We start from the raw sequence: 20,702 nt of genomic DNA on the forward strand, positions 1-20,702 counted from the left end.
CTTAGGTTTGGCTTGTAGAAGCCAAAGGCTGGCAAAGATACTCCCTATGGGGGCGGGAGGCGTGGGGAGGGCCAGTACTGTGGCTCTCCTGGCCAGGCTGGCCCCACAGCAGGTCAGAAGAGCCTTTGGGTGCCTGGATCCACCTAGGGACGGTGTAGTGTGGAAGAGCCGGCATAGCCAGAACCCTGGCGGGACGGTTTAGGAAGTGCCTGGAGCTGTTCCAGGTTGCAGGGCTTGCCCTGCCTTGTGCGAGGTGAATCCTACAACCGTGAAAGGGGGAGGTCCAGTTTATGGAGGAGGTGGGTCTGTTCATTGTGTTTTCAGTATAACCCAATGCCAGGCAGACAAGACGGCTCAGTAAATGGGGTGGGAAGCCCTGAGTGGAATGAATTAGAGTCTTGCTTCAGCTCTGCTGTTCACGTGCTCTGAGACCTTAAGCAAACCTTTTCTCTTGTGCAAGCCTCATTTTTCTTATCAGTAATGTGGTCCCTCTTCCAGGATCGAGTAAAATTCTTCATTTTTTAACTTAAAAACACAAATGACAGTTTTTGTGTTTTCTTACTTGGTCTTTATACCAAAAAGGATAAAGCCCTGTTAGCCACGAGTGTGAAGGATGCTTAATAAGGCCCACCAGAGGTTGGGAGCTATTGTCTGTACCTTCATGTACAGCACTGGCAGCAGGGAGTGTCTAATGAGGGAATTGTGACCGACCCTGTTGTGCGGGTTGGGTATTTGTTTAAGTACTGAGGGGAATTCAGAATAAGAGATGCTAAAAGTATGGTGGGAAATGCTTTTTGGGCTGCATGAATTTGAGCTGCCTGCAAAGGACTCTCGCCTGCTGCATCCTCTTGGTCCCATAGTTAATGACCTGGAAAATACTTAACTGCCCTAGGGGAGTTCACTATTTTAAAAGTTCTAATTCAAAAGCTCCAATTCCAGATTTTTTTTCTAATGCTGATAGAAAGCTGTTGAGCACAGATGTATAAATTGTTCTTTTTGCCTGTATTTATATATCTGCCAAGAAGAATCTAGAATAGAGTGTGCCTCCATTGTATAATTAAATGATACCTGCTGGCCAACCCAAGGGAAGAAAAATCACAGAAGTCATGGTGTGTTTTTTTCTAAATGGATTTTTGAGTTTTCTCGTTCAGTTGAACATTTTTATAAAGATAGAACTATGAATGGAAAATTAGCCTTATCTTGACATGTGAAAGCTCAAAGATAAGTCAACTAAATGCTGTAATTATTATTATCTATAGTTTATTGAGCTTATACTACATACTGAGTGCTTTCTCTGTGTCACACTTGACCATTACAATGATCTTGGGCGGGAACCATGTCCCTTACCATGAGTTGCTTGAGGCACCACAGTAACAGCAAGGATTCTAATTATATCTGGGTCTAGAGCCTTCTCTTTCTCATGCCATACTCTACCTTAAAATTGATACAATATTTGGGATAATATATTTGTGTGACTTCTTTCTAAAAAGTTTTATGAGTGATAAAAAAGCAATGTTACTTTCCAGAGAGGTCTTCGTTGAGATTCCCTCACAATCCACAGGGTTGCCGCGCCACCATGCCCTTCTTCAAAGCTACCATTGTTGTATAGTCATTTGTGCAGTAGCCATCTAGTATCTGTTCCCTCTTGAACTGTAAGCTTTGTCAGATCTGACTCCTTTCACGTGCTAAGCCTAGGACCTGACTTCTAGAATGCCCTCTTACAATGTTGACTACGGGCATGAGAGAATGGCACATGACCAAAATAGCGGATAATGAGAGTCCACGAAAGCCACTTTAGTAAGTGGCAAGGTAAAAAATCTTACTGTGTACTCCAGCAATCATGTTTCTTTTTTCCATCTATAGGTTTTATCTGTGGAAACCATGCTAATTAATAGCATTATATGGAGATAAGACAATCACTCCTTGGCTTCCTCTTCAAAAGTACTAAGTTCCAAGCAGACAAATGACTAGCTAATCCTTAAGAATTAAGTAATCGTGCAAGCAAAGAAAGTCCAAGGATAAGAGAGGGAGGAGCAGTAAGAGCAGAAGGGAGACATTAATACTGCTTTGTTTTGGTCTTTTCACAGAATCTTCTTGAATTATTAAGGGATACACTTCTGAGTATGGTTTACATAAATCACTGATTTAAATATATACAGTGTATCTTCTAAAAATAAAACCCATACTCAACTGAATTTTAGAATATGTAATCAGACTATGTCACGAGGACAAAAATATACTTTTTAAAAAATAAAACTAATTAAATTGGTTTCTCTTATTTGGTAATTTAAATCATGATTTAAATGGGTTTGGTGAAAACAACATCTACTTTGGTTGTAATGACTTTCAAAGAGCCAAGGAAAGAGGTTTGAGATTCATGTATCCTCCATGATTTTCATGCATGCTGTGTGGCCTTTGTCTAGCATGATTGAAAGCATTTGGCACTTGCCTTAAGAGACCTGTCATTTTTGTAGTTTCAGTGAGAACCAGAATCCCTGTATTGCTATTACGTTTGCAGGGGTTAGAGGACTGCCTTCAAGCCACAAATATGGCCATAGATCCTACTGTCTGTTTGATAGCTACAGAGGGCACCCCAAATAAAAATTGTCATTCAAAAGAAAAGTAAACAGAATGCTTTAGAAAAATGCTTTTCCTTTTTCCCAGTGAATTCCTTAAAGTGTTCATCCATAAATGTAGAATGTACATAGAAGTTGCTCCATTTTCCAATTTCTTTTGTTTTAATAAGTCCCAAGAGAAATGATAATGATATCCTAGTTTCTTAATGTGGAGCTGATAGTTTTTGTAAAAAAAAAAAGTCATTCTAAACAATTGGTTCAAAGTTTGAGACTGCATCCAGAACCAAGCTTTAAGGCATGTATATTGGATTCCCATATAGCTGGTTGAGCGGTAGAAAAATTAAGTCATGTAAGATTTTTCTTTAGTAGGAGGAATAGGATTTTCCAGGAGTCAGAAGGTCAGCAGTGCTTTTTGGGGGGAGTGCACAGATATGAGGATGTGTCTTCAGTGAGAATGGTCTGTATGTGGGGCAGGGGATGGTGTCAGGGTGTAGCGTGTCCCTGTGTGGGCTGATTGCCGTAAGGTGTGAAGAGGAGGAGGGAAGAACACCTGTAAGCAGAACCCACTGCCCTCTGTAGAAGCCACTCCTCTCTGAATGGAGCAGAGGGCTCACTAGGTAGGTGTGGGGAATGGAGAAGGCAGCCCCGGTGTGCAGATGGGACTGTGCCTTAGGCCTTCTGTGATTGACATGCTTAGGGCTGTCAACCCCAGGGCTTATAGGATGCCCACTTGTTTCCCATTCTCCATGCCCTGCCTCAGCCTCCACATAGACTGAGCCATTTTCTTGGAGATTGGGCATGGGCAAAGACCAGGCTTCCTACAGCCTGCTTTCCTGGTGACTTGGGAACGATTTGGGTGGGAGGGGGTTATTTGGGAGGGAGGAACTTCCATGGAGTTCTGCTTTAGGTCAAAGAGCAAATAGTTCTAGTCCTGCATCGAAAAGAGTTATTATACATCATGCATAATAACTGACCAATTTTCTTTTATATAAATCTTCTGCATTATAAACCTAAGTGCTGTGGGAGAAGAAAAAATATGTCCTCTGCCATTCTGAATTTCTAAGATAATAAAAGATTTCCTCTTCCTAGACATAAACTCTGGCAGATGTTGGTGACCATTAGAAGAGCTACAGATAACAAAATTTAAGTTGTGATCCAGGGAAAGAGTTGGAAAATTACGGGTGAATTGTCTAGTCTTTGATGCCGAACGCATACTTCATTTGTTCCTCAAACATTAACAAACATCTGTGGGCTGACCACCATCCTAGGCCACATGTTACCTTACTCAGTAGTCCTGTTTTACATGTGAGGGAAACGAAACCCAACAGAAATGAAATGATTTGCCCCAGGACTTATATCTGGGAAGTCACAAGATCCAAAAGTAGCTCTCAAACTGGGAGTATCCTCTGTTTCCACTCTATGGTGGATGTTCTCTTGTATGGGTCCCACCAGGGGGGTCCCTTGGGGGTGACCACGTGAGAGTGACTTTCCACGATGGCATTCCGTAGGAGGGGGAGTCCGGGGAGGCCTGTTCCTGGGCTCGGGATCATCTCATTGTCCTCCTCTCAGTAACATTCATCATTCTACAAGGAGAGAGCTGGATGCTGCCAGCAGAGAGTGGGGAGAAACTCAGCCCACGTCACAGTGGAGAATCAAGACAAGCTCCCACCTACTCTGCAGGCTTTCTCCTGTAGCCGTGAGTTGCTGCATAATTTCTTCCACTGCAGCCAGGCCTGCTGCGGGGAGGTTGGAATCCCTCGGTCGTCTGCCTTGCATGGATTTATTGTCTGCTGAATTCACCTGTGAAGGAGAGATTATTAGTAAAATGTGTGTAAAGAATGGCTAAGAAGATACTTTTGTCACTGCCCCAAACACTTTAAAAAGCAGAGCTGCACTTGCTCTGAGCTGCTGTGTGTATGGGGAAGAGAACTAAAAATACGGGAAAATTCAAGCTTTTCCCCTAACCGCAGTTATTACTGTCCACTTCGGGGGGACTACACAAAGGTTTAAGTAGAAAATCTCTGTATTCATTTGCTGTGGCTGCCATAGCAAGCAACTGCACACTGGACGGCAGAAAACAACAGCTTTCTTCTCTCCCAGTTTCGGAGGTCAGAGCCCACAGCAGGATGTCAGGAGCACGTGTCCTCCAGAGGCTGAGGGGGGAAGCTGTTACTTGCCCGCCAGCTCCTCGTGGTACAGGCGCTCCTCTGACTTGTGGCCATATCAGTCCAGCCTCAGCCTTCGCCTTCAGAGTCTCTTCTCTCCTCTGTGCGTCTCTATCAGAGCTCCTGCGCATCCCTCTTGTAAGGATGCCTGTGATGGCTTTTAGAACCTGCTGGATAAACCAGGATCAGCTCCTCCTCCCAAGATCCTTCACTTCATTAGACCCCAGCATTCCATTCTGTGTGAGCTGACGGTCACAGATTGCAGGGATTAGGAAGTGAAAATCTTGGGGAGGGGGGTGGACATTTTTCTGCCTCCCACACCTTCTCTTTTCCACATTTTTCATTTCCTGAAACATAAAGCTCATGACCACTGGTTTCACACAATACTTCCAATGAGTTTGATTTTTCCTATAAGGGGCCCTTGGGAGACCTAAGAGCCCATCTGGTCTCCCAGGCCACAGAACAGGCAAGACCATGTTTATCTTCTTTCTTAGATTGGGGTTAATGTGAGGTTGAGGAATCATGGTTTCTGAGAGCAGGGAGGGGCCTTCAAAATCATAGTCTCCCAGTCTTAGGGGGAAACTGAGGCCAGGATGCAGGTCAGCTGAGGCAGAAGCAGAGGTTGGGACCAGCACCTCCTGCTTCAGGCCACCTCTTCCACAGTGTGCCTGGATGTGTCCCTGTGTGTGTGACCCTGTGTGAGAGTCCTCTCATCATGTAAGTCTCCATGTCATCATTCTTGTGACAGCTCTTTGGCACTGCAGAACCCCATCCCTGCAAATCCCCCTTTCCTCAGCCATCAGCCCTGACCTTACAGATATTCTTACAATACCTAATATTTGGAATTCTGCCATTGTGGTCACATCCCCCTGGAGGCGTTCCCTTAAGAACATAGCACGCAGACACGAATGGTACTTCTGTGACAGCTTGCCCAGTGTAGGGCAAGAACTCTACTCCTGGAACTGTTAGGTCTTGTGAGATGTACATGTTTTCTGCATCATGTTTTCTGCTACACTTAGGGGAACCAAGGTCACACCTCTATTTAGCCACCCTGTCACACTTTTGCCTTGCATCGAACTTGGGTTTGGTGCACATCCTTAAGACTTTAAAATATGAATTGCTTTAAATCTGTCCCCTTTTACCCTGCCAGACAGAAGAGCCAGGTCTCTGTCCATAGCAGGATGGGATCAGCTTGGGATCCAGACAGAGGCCAGACAGGGGGTCCAGAGAACAGACACATCAGCAAGCTGGGGTGTCCTCGTGGCGATAGTACCAGCCGCAGACAGTAAATAGGAGGCAGTTAGAGCAATTTGGTGAGGCACAGAACTGGAGAAAACCCTCCACAGGTGGCCATCTAGATGGACAGGTGTTGGCAGCAGAATTGTCCGGCTGAGCAGGCCAAGGGGCAGATAGGAGGAGCACTGGTGGGAGGGACAAGACTCCGACAAGAAGCTGATGAAGAGATGAGTCCTGAATAGTGAGTTCGAACCAACTGCCAAGACAGGAGGGCCCAAGATGGGAGCTTGAGCCCAGGGAGTAAGAGGAAGCCCCTGGTGTGACGTCAGAGTCACACACTGAGGTAGGTCTGTGTGTCAGTGGCATGGAGCCTCGCCCATTCAGAGCCTGGGGTCCAGGTCACATGGCAGAACTCGTGAACAGGGCTGAGTTGTCCGAGCTGAGTAGATTAGAGGGTGTCAGGTAGGTGATGAAACCCTCCTATACATACACAATTGATTTTTTTTCTTACCGTTTAAGGCAGGTTTTTATTTTTGTGAACTCTTTGGGTTCTTTTTTGGTCAGTCATTGCAGCTGGCTGAAATGTTTTAAAATCTCTATTCTTTCCTCTAATTGATTGACTCTCCCCTCAGTTGTGAATTATTTGTGATATCCCTAAGCACATCTTGGTGAAACCTGACCAGGGATGAACGTACAAAGCCCCACTGTGCAGGGCCCTCCCTCCAGGTCAGTGTTGCTGCTCAGCGACATTAGCACCGCTGGGCATGGTCGCTCATCACGTCTGGGGCCTTCAGACTGAATTGTCACCTAGCCCAGGGCCTTCCGTCTTGAGCAGCTATGCTTCGAGCGACAGATGCTTTGCTGAGGCCAGGTGCCCTGTGTCTGTAACGTACCACTCTGATAGTCCCGTGAAAATGCCCTGAGTTGAGGGCAGAGCCCCAGGAAGGGAGGGTTAGGAGCATTGCTGTGAGGGCAGAGGTCGCCCCGGTTGTTCTCACTGATGTCCATGGGTTTCAGTCTTGAGCCCCACATCCTGTAGCACACTTGTGGGTGTTAGCCATGGGTGATTTTGAAGGTGAGACTAGAAACCTGCATTCAGATAAGGAGTCCTAATCTTTGCTTCTAGGGCTCACCATTACTAAAGACATCCTCCTTTGCAGATTGCATGTGGTCTCTGAAGAGCCGACCTCACTGTTGGGTGCGTAAGGCCCCTTCTTGAAAGATGTAGGGGTGTTTGTGAAGTTGTGAAATGTGCCACTACTAAGTGTAGCCAGCATGTAAAGTGAGGGAAAGGAAGTGAGATGCTGTGTGGATCATTTATGTGAACCAAAGAAGGGGGGAAAACAAAATTCATTCATTTGCATAGTTCTTCCAAATAAGATTCGCCAAGACCAAGTGAGATGGTTTCAGGGTCAGTCACGAGGCGGCGTGATGTAGTGGAAAGACTGTGTGGGCCTCAGGGACTTGACCAGGTCCTGCTGTGCCACCCGAGAGCTGTGTGATGTTGGCCGTGGGGGAAGCAGAGAGTCAGACGCAGAGTTGCAGCAGCGGTGAGTGAGGGGACGTGTGGGGGCCTGGGAAAATGATCCAGGAGGATCCCAGGATGGAGTTCACAACTTCTGTTTCTTGTTCCTTCTTTCTTTGGGCAATACTGGCTAACGATTGGATAACTTCCTAGTGTGACCGGGACAGATCCATGCTTGGGCCAGAAGAATGGGCGGGGGGGAAGTTTCCTTTCTATGACTTTAATTTTTCTGTTGCTCTTCATCAAGATTTAATGCCATAGTCATTTAAAACAAACAGAATGTTTGTGTGTGGGGGGGTGGGCGGGGGGAGATTTTGTTCATCTTTGGAAGAATATTCTGAAAAGTAGTCCTACTAAACTCATGGTATGGGAAGCAGTAGTTTAAAAAACAAAGTAACAGTCATTTTGCCTATTATACGGTTATCAAATAAGGGGAAAATTTTTTTTTCTTTACCAGAGAGTCTGACCCATGTGTCAAGATGATGCTTATTGCAAAAAAGTAAATTTGATAATGAGGTTACAAGTTTGAACAATCCTTAGGTATTGAAATGAAATAACTTCTATAACCTGTTCACAGAGTTTGGAAGTCCTCACAGGGATCCGCAGTGAAGTTTTAGATACGGGAGAGAACTCCCTGGCAATATGTCAGTAGTGCTTCTCACTATCTAACCCAGGAACTGGAAGAACAAAAAATTTTGACAGTTACCATAATATTTACTGTATTTTCTCATATTCAGTTATATTTTTTAATGTAAATACTAGCCACTACCCAATTATGTAATTTTATTATTATTCTATTTTTGCAGTGCCTTAGAGGAAAATATAATTAGGCCTCCATGTTTTGTAGGTAGTAAATACACCAACGACAGGATGCCGTGTAATGTTTTTTGAAGGAAAAAGTAAAAAGCTTCAGAAACAATTTCAAGGCCAGCAGAACAAGATGTCTCAGGGTGGGAAAAAGCACTTGTTTGGTTTCTTTTTTTTTTTTTTTCCAAGTTTTTCTTTTTTTTTTTTTTAGAGCAGGTGACAGCAAGAATAAGGGGAAAGTACAGAGATTTCCCAAATAGCTGTGTCCCCCTATATGCATAGCATCCACCATTATGAACACCCTCACCATAGTTGGACAGTTGTTAAAATTGAGGAACCTAAGTTGACACAGCAGTAGCCCCCCAAATCCATAGTTTACATTAGCATCCACTCTTGGTGTTGTATGCTGGATCGAAGTACGACCACAAGTATCTGCCATTATGCTATTATATAGAGTATTTTCACTGCCCTAACAGTCCTCTGTGCTCTGGTTGTCCATCTTTCCCTCACCCCTAACTTCTGGCAAACTCTGACCTTTTTTTTTTTTTTTTTTTTTTAAAAGAAAATCAAATTCCCTAAATTCAGATCTCTAGGATAGTGGTTATAGTTTATGTATTTTTTTCCCCCAAGCAGTCTACCAAATAGGAGAGAAAACGCAACATAAAAAACTTTGCTAAATTCATTTGTTTTGAAATAGTTTTCTTATCACTTTTAATTTTTGAGTAGGAAATAAGAAAAGCTTTTAGAATAAACATTACTGAAATGGAACAAATTTAATAAGAGTTCTTATTTTGTCTTAACGATGGCTGTGGTACCATGATCAGGGACTCCTGAGAGAGTCTGAGGTTGGAGGAGAAAAGTAATCTCAGAGCCTACCCTTAAAAGAGGTAAAAAGATGAAGAATTGGGGCGCCTGGGTGGCTCAGTTGGTTAAACCTCTCCTTTCGGCTCAGGTCGTGATCCCAGAGTTCTGGGATTGAGCCCATGTCGGGCTTCTTGCTCAGTGGGAGCCTGCTTCTTCCTTTTGTCCCCACTTGTGCTCTCTCTCGCTATCGCTCTCAAATAAATAAGTAAAAATCTTAAAAAAAAAAAGAAGATGAATTATGTTAATGTCAGGAGCCCAGTGTCTAGGAGATGAGTGGAATTAAGATTATTTTGCAGGAAGAAAGAAAAGGTGGTTTGAGAAATCAGGCCAGGCAGCAGTAATGCAATGGAGCAAACTTGACAAGCTTCTCAGGAGCACAGGACACCCTGTGGTTGGGTCAGGTTGGGAGATCAAGGCCAGCACTGCTGCCTGCAGCAACTTGTATACTTTAGCAAACAGTCATTGCACTCTGAGTGGCATTTCAGGTTCCCTTGCGGTGCAGTTGGTACCACCTTCTGAATGAGAGCTCACCACGATGGGAAGGTTTACCTTCCCATCAATGCTGAATGTTCCACATGAATCTGTACAGAGAATAAAGGGCATCATGTTGGGTCTTCAGTGGTTATCGTGTTTAGAGGAGGGAGTTGGACAGAGCAAGCACTCAAGTCTAAGACAAAGGTCTGAGCTGAGGACTCCACCTGGGTCAGAATGCCTGGAAGGGATTGCTGAGGGAGGCAGGTCCAGGGTGAGGAGTGAAAAGGAAAATGATGATGATCATGAGGATGTCTGCAAAGGTGTGTGTGTAGATGGATAATGTATTTATAGTTATTACTATATATTATATTGATGTAATTTTATATATGTATAATATTCTATAATCAATATATTTGTTATTATGTATTATTTATATTCCTACAAAGAGAGATGCATATGCATCAGTTATATACATATATTACAGATATACACACACAGAGAAGGGAATGGGAGGAAAAACAGGGTAAGAAATACAATCCCCTGTACCCATCCTGCAACATAAGAACTAGAATATCACCATTACTTTGGGAATCCTTATGTGTTCCACCCTGGCCATATTCCTCTCTTCTGGTACCAGTGCTGAATAATTTTGTGTTTGTTATTTACTGGCTTATCTGTTTAAGTATGTTTCGGGGCGCCTGGGTGGCTCAGTGGGTTAAAGCCTCTGCCTTCAGCTCAGGTCGTGATCCCAAGGTCCTGGGATCGAGCCCCACATCGGGCTCTCTGCTCAGCAGGGAGTCTGCTTCCTCCTCTCTCTGACTGCCTCTCTGCCTACTTGTGATCTCTGTCTGTCAAATAAATAAATAAAATCTTTAAAAAAAAAAAAAGTATGTTTCCCTACGGCTTTTCTATGTAATCTATTATTAAGTTTGGTTTGCCCTGGGCATATATAGATATGGATATATAGACATGTAGTATTGTACCATTTGCTTTTTTTTTTTAATCAGTCATTTAAGATTCATCCCTGTTGATGCATGAAATGACAAACATGAAATTCACTTATCTCCACTGCTATATGGTCTTATATTGGGGGAACATACCACAATTTATGTATCCGGTCTCCTCTCAATGGGCATTTGGGTCATTTCCAGTGTTGTGCCATTTTAAACAGTGCTGCTGTGAACATTCTTGTATGTACAGCCTCCTGCAATCAAACTCTTAGGAAGGGTGCCTAAGAGAAGAATTTTGGAGTCTTAGAGTATGTGCATCTTCAATTTTACTGGATAATACCAAATTATTTTTCCAAAGTGGTTATATTTGGACATACCATTTGACATTCCCATGAGTAAACATATTAATTTTTAAGAGAAGAAGAAGTCCAAAGTGCAGGATTCATTAAACGTTGGAGAGGAAAAGGATATCATTACGGTCTGATGAAGTACAACTCACCATCAAAATGTGCAGTACAGAGAGCTGGGGATATGAAGAAAAAGATATGGGTTTTAAACAGGCACTGTGGATAGGGTGATAGGTTATCTCGTGTGGACTATAGTCAAGTTGTCATTAAGTGGCACAGTTCCATCTCTGTAGAAATGAATTCCCCATTTGTCCCCATTTTTACTCCATTCTCCCTGATCAGCAGGAATCTTTAGTGCTCTATCTGGGGAGCAGATAGATGCTTCCGGGCATTTAAGTATACTGTTTCCACATCACACTGATGGCGGCATGGATTCTAATAAAGTTTTCAAAACAGACAAAGAGGCACACAGGCATTTTGGATATTACTTTCCTCCAAAAGTAAGAGATTTTTCTTTCTTTCTTTTTTTTTTTTGAAAGAGTTTATTTATTTATTTGACAGACACAGATCATAAGTAGGCAGAGAGGCGGGAGGGGGGGAGTGTGTGTGGGGGGCAGGGAACAGACTCCCTGCTGAGCAGAGAGCGGATGTGGGGCTTGATCCCAGGACCCTGAGATCATGACAGGAGCCGAAGGCAGAGGATTTAACCCACTGAGCCACCCAGGCGCCCATAAGAAATTTTTCTGACAGGCATGCTTTATACTTTATAAATTTGGTCAGCTTACACAGGATTCAATATTGCTGACTCTTCTACGTCTTAGGATTATTTGCCAAAAACCCAGAGCTGCACTGCTGCTGCTCAGTCACTTGACCCGAGTAAAATGGGCACATGGCATTTTGAATAGGAAATGAGCTATGAAACATGACACAGTCCTGGGTGAGCATGTTGGCCTTATTTTTGTAAGTTCTGACTGCCCTGACACATAAAACGGATAGGACTTGTTTTCTTTTCAAAGAATTTCCGTTCTTCCAAATCTAGATTTTAGTGAAGATAACTTCTTTTGTTGGCATTCCTAGGAAACTGAAAGTAAGGGCACTGAACCATTCACAGCACATGCTGTCTGGGGTCTCAGAAGTACAGCCTCTTTGAACTTGTTATTTTGGGATGACCCTTCATTAATAGCATTCATTGGACTTATTTGCTTCTAGGCCTAAGAGCTCAGGGATGGTGGCATTTTCAAAATATTTTCATCATAGTTTTTTGTTTTTTTTTAAATGATCTGTTGATTGGTATTGTCTATTTGAAGCTTTCAAATAGACAGTGGTGACAGTACGTATTTGGGGAAGCGGCATGTTACACTCAAGATGTGCACTGGGTGTTAGGTGTGACTAATGAATCACTGAACACTACATCAGAAACCAGCAATGTATAAACTAGTGGCTAACTAAACATTAAAAAAACAAAAACAAAAACAAAAACAAACCCATGATTTGCTCCCAAAGCTGTAAAGAACCACCAGTGTTTCATGGTTTGAGGGCTCATTATGTAAACTATGACATGTCTACTCTTGGAATATAATCTGTTAATTAAAATGATTGGAAAAATTATTAAATAAGTTAGACAAATGTTTAGTTTGATACCAAATTGTGGAATATGATCGTAGTTTTGCAAAACATAATGCATACCTAGGAAAAACCTATGACAATTATACCAAAATGCTAAGTTGTATTTGGGTTATGAGATTACAGGGATTTTTGTCTGAGTGTTTGTTAATGTGGTTATATTACTTTTATAATAAAATTAATTAAAAGGCTGGACTTAAGAGAGATCAATCTGGATTCAAATTGCCACTCTACCATTAACTAGCTGTTTGACCTTGGGCAAGCTACTTAACCGGCTTCCTTAGGAGTTCAAAATGTTATATCTGCCCCCATAGGGTTGTTGCTAGTCAGGTAATATTCCCAAGCACCCCGCCCCTGGTGCAAGTAGCTAGTGTGGCTGTTCCTGTCCTCTGCAGCTTCCCCTTCTCTTGTGAAACAGGCCTTGCCCAGCACACACCCAACAGCCATGAGTGATGCTCTTTTATTATCTGGTTTCTATTTTGTCCAGTTGGAGCCTCACTCTGATGTCAGTAAACACTTTTGACCTCTTGGAACTTCTGTTTTAGCAGTGACAACTGATGGTTATTTTAGAGAAGTGATTGGTAAGAATGTTTGGCCTTATGTGACAGGAGGGGAAATTTGAGGAACTGGACTTCCTAAAAATTTGAGAATTTCAGCTGTTCAAATATATATATATATATATATTTGACTGAAATATGCTTCCTTATTTGAGGACATCTTAATTTCCCTTGGCTAATAAGGAGGGAACTTATTATATGCTTACTAAACAGACTGGTGATTTTCTTGGCTCTGTCAAGTTCTTTTAAGAGAAAAATACAAATAATATATAAGAGAAGATTTAGCAGGATCCTCAGGGGCTGTGTGTGAGCCCTAGGATGTTAACCAAGCTTCCTGATGATAGGAGGTGATCATGTTCAGCAGTTGGTGTAAACAGGGCCAGAGCTGCTCAATGAGATCCTGATTTTTAACTTATTTCAGGGTAAGTTTATTCAGGCTAGGAGAGGAAAACTCATTTCTTTTTCCTTTTCTTTTTTGAAGATTTTATTTTTAAGTAATCCCTATACTCAATGTGGGGCTTGAAATCACAACTCTGAGATCAAGAGTCACGTGCTCTGCTGACTGAGCCAGCCAGGCACCCTGAGAACTCATTTCTTTTCTTTTCTTTCTTTTTTTTTTTTTTTAAAAGCTTCCTTTTTTTTTTTTTTTAAGATTTTGTTTATTTATTTGACAGACAGAGATCACAAGTAGGCAGAGAGGCAGGCAGAGAGAGAGAAGGAAGCAGGCTCCCTGCTGAGCAGAGAGCCCGATGTGGGGCTCGATCCCAGGACCCTGGGATCATGACCTGAGGCGAAGGCAGAGACTTTAACCCACTGAGCCACCCAGGTGCCCTGAGAACTCATTTCTCAAGCATAAGAGCCAGCTATAGATGGACCAGGTGCTGGAAAATGTTATCTTGCCCTGGTTTAGGGTATATCCTTAGCAAAGGCCCAAAGAAGGATGCCCATAGGCACGGGGCCCAAGTCATTCCATCTACTTGGATCAGTTCTCAGAGTATCTGAGATCTCCCCTAGACTCTTAGAATCTGAAGACAGGAGTACATTCCTGACCTCCTCAAGGCTAGGATCCAGGTCTATGCACTCCCAGTTCATGTCCTGTTTAGAATAGCAGACTCTCCGTCTGCCTCCAGCTGTCTTTGTACAAGTCACTGGACATGCTGAGCCTCACTTTTGTTGTAAGAGGAGAGGTTTAATCTCTAAGTACTCTTTTGGGTCCCAAGTCCAAAAATTCAGTAATTCCCTTGGCTATTTTCTTCTTCTCCTTTCTCCTTTTTCTACACGCCAGCATCTTGAGAGGTATAAGTAATTAACTATAGGAAATCAACTATAAATTCTTGTTCCTTCAAGTTTGAGGCTCGGAATCAGGCCTCCTGTCTTCTGTGGGTGGCTTGGTAGGGTCAAGGTCTTTCTGCTAAGGCCACAGTTCCCCATGGCATGGTGTTCTTGGCCCTATGAAGGTCAAAGATGGTATGGCATGATGCCAACTGGAATGCAGTGGCAGGAGGTTCCTCACTGGTGAAACAAGCTGCTGTAGCCTTTAAGAAGGAGAATCGAGCAGGAACAAGAAATGAAGGGCATGCAGACTGTATGGGAAGAAGGGCAGTTCTCTCTGCTTGCAGCTGACATGACTGTTTACACAGACCAGTCCTAAGGAATATAAAACCACTTCTAGCGAGAACTAATGAACTTAGTAAAGTCATAGGATACGAGGTCAATATACAGAAATCAATTGTATATGTATTAGCAGCTAATAGGTGGAAAATGAAGATAAGAAACAACTCTATGTATAACAGCAACAGAAACACATAAAACACTTAAAAATAAATGTAACAAAACTATCAGCTGGTGCAGTTTCTGAGGGCATTTAAGGGTAATGGGTGCTAACGGTCACAGACAGTTGTGCAGGGATTGGACTTGGGTTTTGTAGCTGTTATCATTTCTCAAGGGGAAAATCTGTATCAACTTGCATCATCGTTTAGCATCATCAAGATGTGGATTGTAATATCATCTTATATTCAATAAGCCATGTAGCCCTCCTACGGCCACTTCATGATTTACCTGGTACCAAGCATACTTCCTTTGCACTTTGGGTATAGAGTGAAGTCCTGAGTGATTTATAGGGCCACATTAAATCTCATGCATAAGATGTTCACTCAGAAAGTTGTGATTTTTCTTTATTATTTATTCTTACTTCTCTCCAGGGTGTGATGAGGCATTTTAATCCACCAGACAGCAGGAGGGTCTATGTAATGAATTTTTATATGCCCCGGTCATTTTAATGTAATCGTCCTTGTTTTAAAAGGCTTCATTAAGTCTATTGTTAGGATTGTAAAACTACCTAAGAGAGACACGAGGGCTTTTCCCATTTTCAGAATTCAACAGACAGTTTCTTAATTGCACTGCTTTGGGTGAATGGTAATTAAATGGGTTGGGAGAATGTGCAATATTTATTTATAGTAACAGACATGTCATGTATTTATAGTCATTACTGCACAGTGTACTTGATAACATCCTTTAGGGGAAAAGGGGTCATGACTATTAAAAGTAGTTCCAATAACTGTTTTTGGCAGGTCTTTGAATCTAGCTGTGAATATTAACAGATTCAGGTACTTTTATATTAAAATACCACACAGAGTAAACCTCTTGCAAGGAAACTGTACTTGCAAAATTCTAAATATACTTTTAACATTTTTAATTTAAAATATTTAAACATGTTTGCCAGTGTCAGTAGTCTTTGGAGTGTTATAATGTACCTTAATTTTGATAAGATGATAGGAGAGTGACTATTCCTTGGTTCTTAAATTTGGTAATAAGTACAGTTTTAACATCGTATTCTTAATGTCGTCTGACATGGTAGATTTGTCAAGCAGGTAGGAGAGAAATTTCCATCAAATATTGAGGATCTTAATACCAACTAATCCACTGGTTGGGGGCCTCTTAGGGAAGTCCTCCATCGAGAAAAACCCATGCACACATACTCAGAAACACAAATACGGTATGCTACCTCAGGAGGTCTGTGGACTAAGTTCCTGAATGCCTCTTCATGGACCCAAAGATGTGAATCCTTGATCGATATATGCAAATTGTACAAATAGCCCCTTCTGTTTTGCACATACCCCATGTCTAGGCTCTCCACTGCCCATGTCTGCAAATTCATTTTCATTTATACCTTTTTGCCATAGGACATTTTTACTCAGTCTCCGTTACCAGTTAGTTCAGTCTAAATGCGACAGAAATGGAGAGATCCCTTTCCCACCACTACTGATCTCTATATCTCATCTCGTCATTTCTTCAGTCCTCAGAGGTGGTCACCATCTTCTCCCTCTGCCCCGTCTCCCCCAAAGCTGGAACAAGCATGCTGTCTTACCCCATGTGGCTCATATATTGATAACCGTTTTGTCACATGTTCTTTCCACTGCTTTCATCCCTTCCTTCGTTTATCAACACCATCCTGCTACAAGCCTCAAACATCTCTCCTAAAAATGGGCCCAGCCTCCCCTCCCCAAACTTCCTCTGTCCCACCCCTCATTTGGGACTCCCTCTTCCCTGTGTGTGGCCTGCCTTACACAGGCACACTTTTACCTTGCCCCGACCCTCTTGGACACCTTTGGGGGTTCTCTATCACGGCACACAGAAGGTTAAAAACCACCAGCTCTTTAATTATGGGGGCTGGCTCTCCTCCCATTTCCCCCAGAGACTGTTTCTTTCCCCCAAGCGCCTTGCCTGTCCCTATCCAGCCACTCCTCTCCCGTCTTCCTGAAGTGCCAACAGCTCTGGCCCTCCAAGAGAGTGCCTAGGACAGATGATCAGTCTGCTAATAGGCAGTGGTTGGGCATCTCGTGTTTTCTGTGAATAGTCACTGAACCTGGCAGGAAGATGGGTCCCCAGGTCTGGGCAGCCTTACTTCTATGGAAGTCTCTACTTCTGTTCATTTAGTAACTTTTCCCTACCCTCTTGCTCAGTTGAGTCATTACTGAAGTAAAGATACTTTGGAAATACCTTTTTAAAAAAGAGCATGGGGGCCTCCTACACTGTTGGTAGGAATGCAAGCTGGTGCAACCATTCTGGAAAACAGTATGGAGGTTCCTCAAAGAGTTAAAAATAGAGCTACCCCACAACTCAGCAATTGAACTACTGGGTATTTACCCCAATGATACAAATGTAGTGATCCAAAGGGACACATGCACCCCAATAGCAGTAATGTCCACAATAGCCAAACGATGGAAAGAGCCTGGATGTCCATCAACAGATGAATGGATAAAGAAGACGTGGGAAATACACACACACACAGATACACGCACATATACAATGGAATATTATGCAGCCATCAAAAAGCCATCCATGTTGTTGCAAACAGCAAGATTTCACTTTTTGATAGCGTATCGGATCTTACTGATATGAGGTATTTGAAAAATAAGACAGAGTATCATAGGGGAAGGAAGGGAAAAATGAAACAAGACAAAAACCAGAGAGGGAGACAAACCATAAGAGACACTTAATCTCAGGAAACAAACTGAGGGTTGCTGGAGGAGAAGGGGGTGGGAAGGATGGCGTGGTGTGGTGATGGACATTGGGGAGGGTACGTGCTGTGGGGAGCGCTGTGAATTGTGTAAGACTGATGATTCACAGACCTGTACCCCTGAAACAAATAATACAGTATATGTTGATTTTTTTTTAAAAGCATGGGGGCAAGGGACTAGGAGGATACTATGAAGCAAATAAATCTGTGGCTTCCCGCACGTGCACCTTCTCATCTTCCCCTGCTGGTCTGCAGGCCAGCAGCCCTCACTCTCTCACCAGGGAGCATGGCCTGTCGTCTGCTCCTCTTTGTGTCCTAACACGGGACAAGGGTGGGCCTAAGTGTCTGATAAGGGATGTGTGCAGGTGCCACAGTGCATCTCTCATGGTATTTGATAGTTTCACAGCTGGAAGTGACCTCTGACGTGATCTCCATCCACCTCATTTGACAGCTGGGTAAAGCTGAGGGTCAGGGAGGTTAAGTGACCTGTCCAAGGTCAGACAGAAATAAAACCAGCTATTGAACCCATGTTTTCTGCCTCCTAGTCTCTGTCTTTGCTAACTTCAAGCGTTCTACCCTCCATTCTTCCTTTTCCCCTTCTCCTTCATCTCTACGCTTATTAGTACCTGTTTGAGGCCTATGGATATTCTGAGCTCTCCGTGCTGCCTTAACTTATCTGCTGCACTTTAATAAGCATAAGTACTTGACAATTATCATACCTTTTGAATAGCACTTTGTACTTTTCAGCTTCTTTCACATATGTTTTTCCATTAGCTTTCACCACAAACCAGTAAGGTAGGTTGAGCCGGTATTATTCTCACACATCAGAGGAGATAAAAATAGTGACTTATTCTAGACCGAGACCATGTGGCTAATAAGTGACACCATTGAGGTTAGAGCCTGAGGATGATAACAAGTTAAAACTGTTTTGGAGGGACGCCTGGGTGGCTCAGTTGGTTAAGCAGCTGCCTTCGGCTCAGGTCATGATCCCAGCGTCCTGGGATCGAGTCCCACATCGGGCTCCTTGTTCGGCGGGGAGCCTGCTTCTCCCTCTGCCTCTGCCTGCCATTCTGTCTGCCTATGCTCGCGCTCTCCCCCCTCTCTCTCTGGTAAATAAATAAAAATCTTTAAAAAAAAAAAAACCTGTTTTGGAAATCTTGCTTTGAGCTCTGGAATCCTTCCTTCCTTGATGTAAATATAAAAAAAGTTAGGATTTCCTATTTTCTAACAGTTTCTAGTTTAGTGGCTCATTTCCTGAAGTATGTTCTGAAGTACACAGGTCCCGCCAGATACTCAGTGAAAAATGGGTTGCATGGCCAGAGAAGCTGGGCAAAGCTGCTTGGTATATGCCCCTCTTGAGGATTCCCTATACATATTAACATTTAAAGGTTCTGACAAGTCCTACTGCAAGGATAACTGTTGAATGTACGTTGTTTTTTGTTTTTTGTTTTTTAATGAGCAAAACACACATGACAAAATTTACCATCTTAGCCATTTTTCATTGAACAGTTTAGTGGCGTTAAGTATATTCACTTTGTTATTCAACTCATCTCCAGAACTCCTTTCATCTTGCAAAGCTGAAGCTCTGCACCCCTTAAGTAACGATTCTCCCCTCCCCAGCCCCTGGACACCACCATTCTATTTTCTGTCGCTGTGAATTTGACTACCCTCACATAAATGGAATCATACAGTATTATCTTTTTTGGCTGACTTATTTCACTTAGCAACATGTTGTCAAGACTGATCCATGTTATAGCATGTCAGGACTTCCTTCCTTTGTAAGGCTGAGTAATATTCCGTTGTATGGATAGTCCGTGTTTGTTTATCCAGTCAACACAAGTTGACTCTTGAGTTGCTTCCACCTTCTGGCTGCTGGGAATAATATTGTTGCAAACATGGATGTACAAGTATCTCTTCAAGAGTTTACTTTCAGGGGTGCCTGGGTGGCTCAGTGAGTTAAGCCGCTGCCTTCGGCTCGGGTCATGATCTCAGGGTCCTGGGATCGAGTCCCACATCGGGCTCTCTGCTCGGCAGGGAGCCTGCTTCCTCCTCTCTCTCTCTGCCTGCCTCTCTGCCTATTGTGGTCTCTCTCTGTCAAATAAATGAATAGAATCTTTAAAAAAAAAAAAAAAGAGTTTACTTTCAGGGCGCCTGGGCTAAGTTCATTAAGCATCTGACTCTTGATTTTGGCTCAGGTCATGATCTCAGGGTTGTGAGATCAAGTCCTGCCATCAGACTCCACACTGGGCATGGGGCCTGCTTAAGATTCTTTCTCCCTCTCCCCCCACCATCCCATGCTCTCTCTTTCTCCAAAAAGAAAAAAAAAAAAAGAATTTACTTCTGTTCTTTTGGATATATACCCAGAACTGAAATGACTGAATCATATGGTGATTCTGTTTTTAGTATTTTTATGCAACCACCATTGTCTAACATATTTTTTTACCCAAGTTTCACAGATTCATTTGACCACAGAATTTTTTCCACATTGTACCTTTGAGTATCCCCCAGAACCCGGGCCTCCCAGAAAACACTGGGAAATCCTGAGCCTGGGATTATTTCCGCTTGTGCCAAGGATTTCCTCCTATTCCAAGGAGCCGGCAGACCTCAGGTTGCTGGCCGGGCATTTCAGCCCCAAAGCTGCCAGCCCACGAGCGAAGTCAGCAGGGTGGTCTCCGGAACTGCAGAAGCCGAGGAAGCTCACAGGATACACAACAGACTGCAGCCCGGGTTCCTCCGCCTGGAACTGATGCTGTGAACTTGGCACTGGCCGAGAGGCTGCCGTGGCGGCACGTAGGCGGCACTGGTTAGGTTGGTACCTTCGTTCAGCGGGACAGCGAAGAAGAGCCACCCCCGGCCTACACGCAGGAGGGGCCCTGGAGAGGGTTTCATAGTGAGAAGGGTTGGAGTGCAAAAGCCACCGTTTCCCTCATTCCTCAAGGAGGAAGGAATGCCACCTGGCCAAATCCGTGTGTGGAAGAGCTCATCCACTTGTTGTGCTGACTCCGTCTAATTGGCCCTTAATGTGGCTCCTAAATAATTGAGGGGTAGTTGTAAATACG

General features: G+C 43.3%; 1 protein-coding gene across 5 annotated transcripts in view; it reads left to right on the plus strand.

The window, feature by feature from the left end:
* The window catches only part of FYN (FYN proto-oncogene, Src family tyrosine kinase), a 208,910-nt gene that overhangs the window by 28,155 nt on the left and 160,053 nt on the right, over positions 1-20,702 (plus strand). The gene's annotated exons all lie outside the window — the stretch shown is intronic.

This window comes from Neovison vison, chromosome 1 (genome assembly GCF_020171115.1).
Source record: "Neovison vison isolate M4711 chromosome 1, ASM_NN_V1, whole genome shotgun sequence".
Classification (NCBI taxonomy): Eukaryota; Metazoa; Chordata; class Mammalia; order Carnivora; family Mustelidae; genus Neogale; species Neogale vison.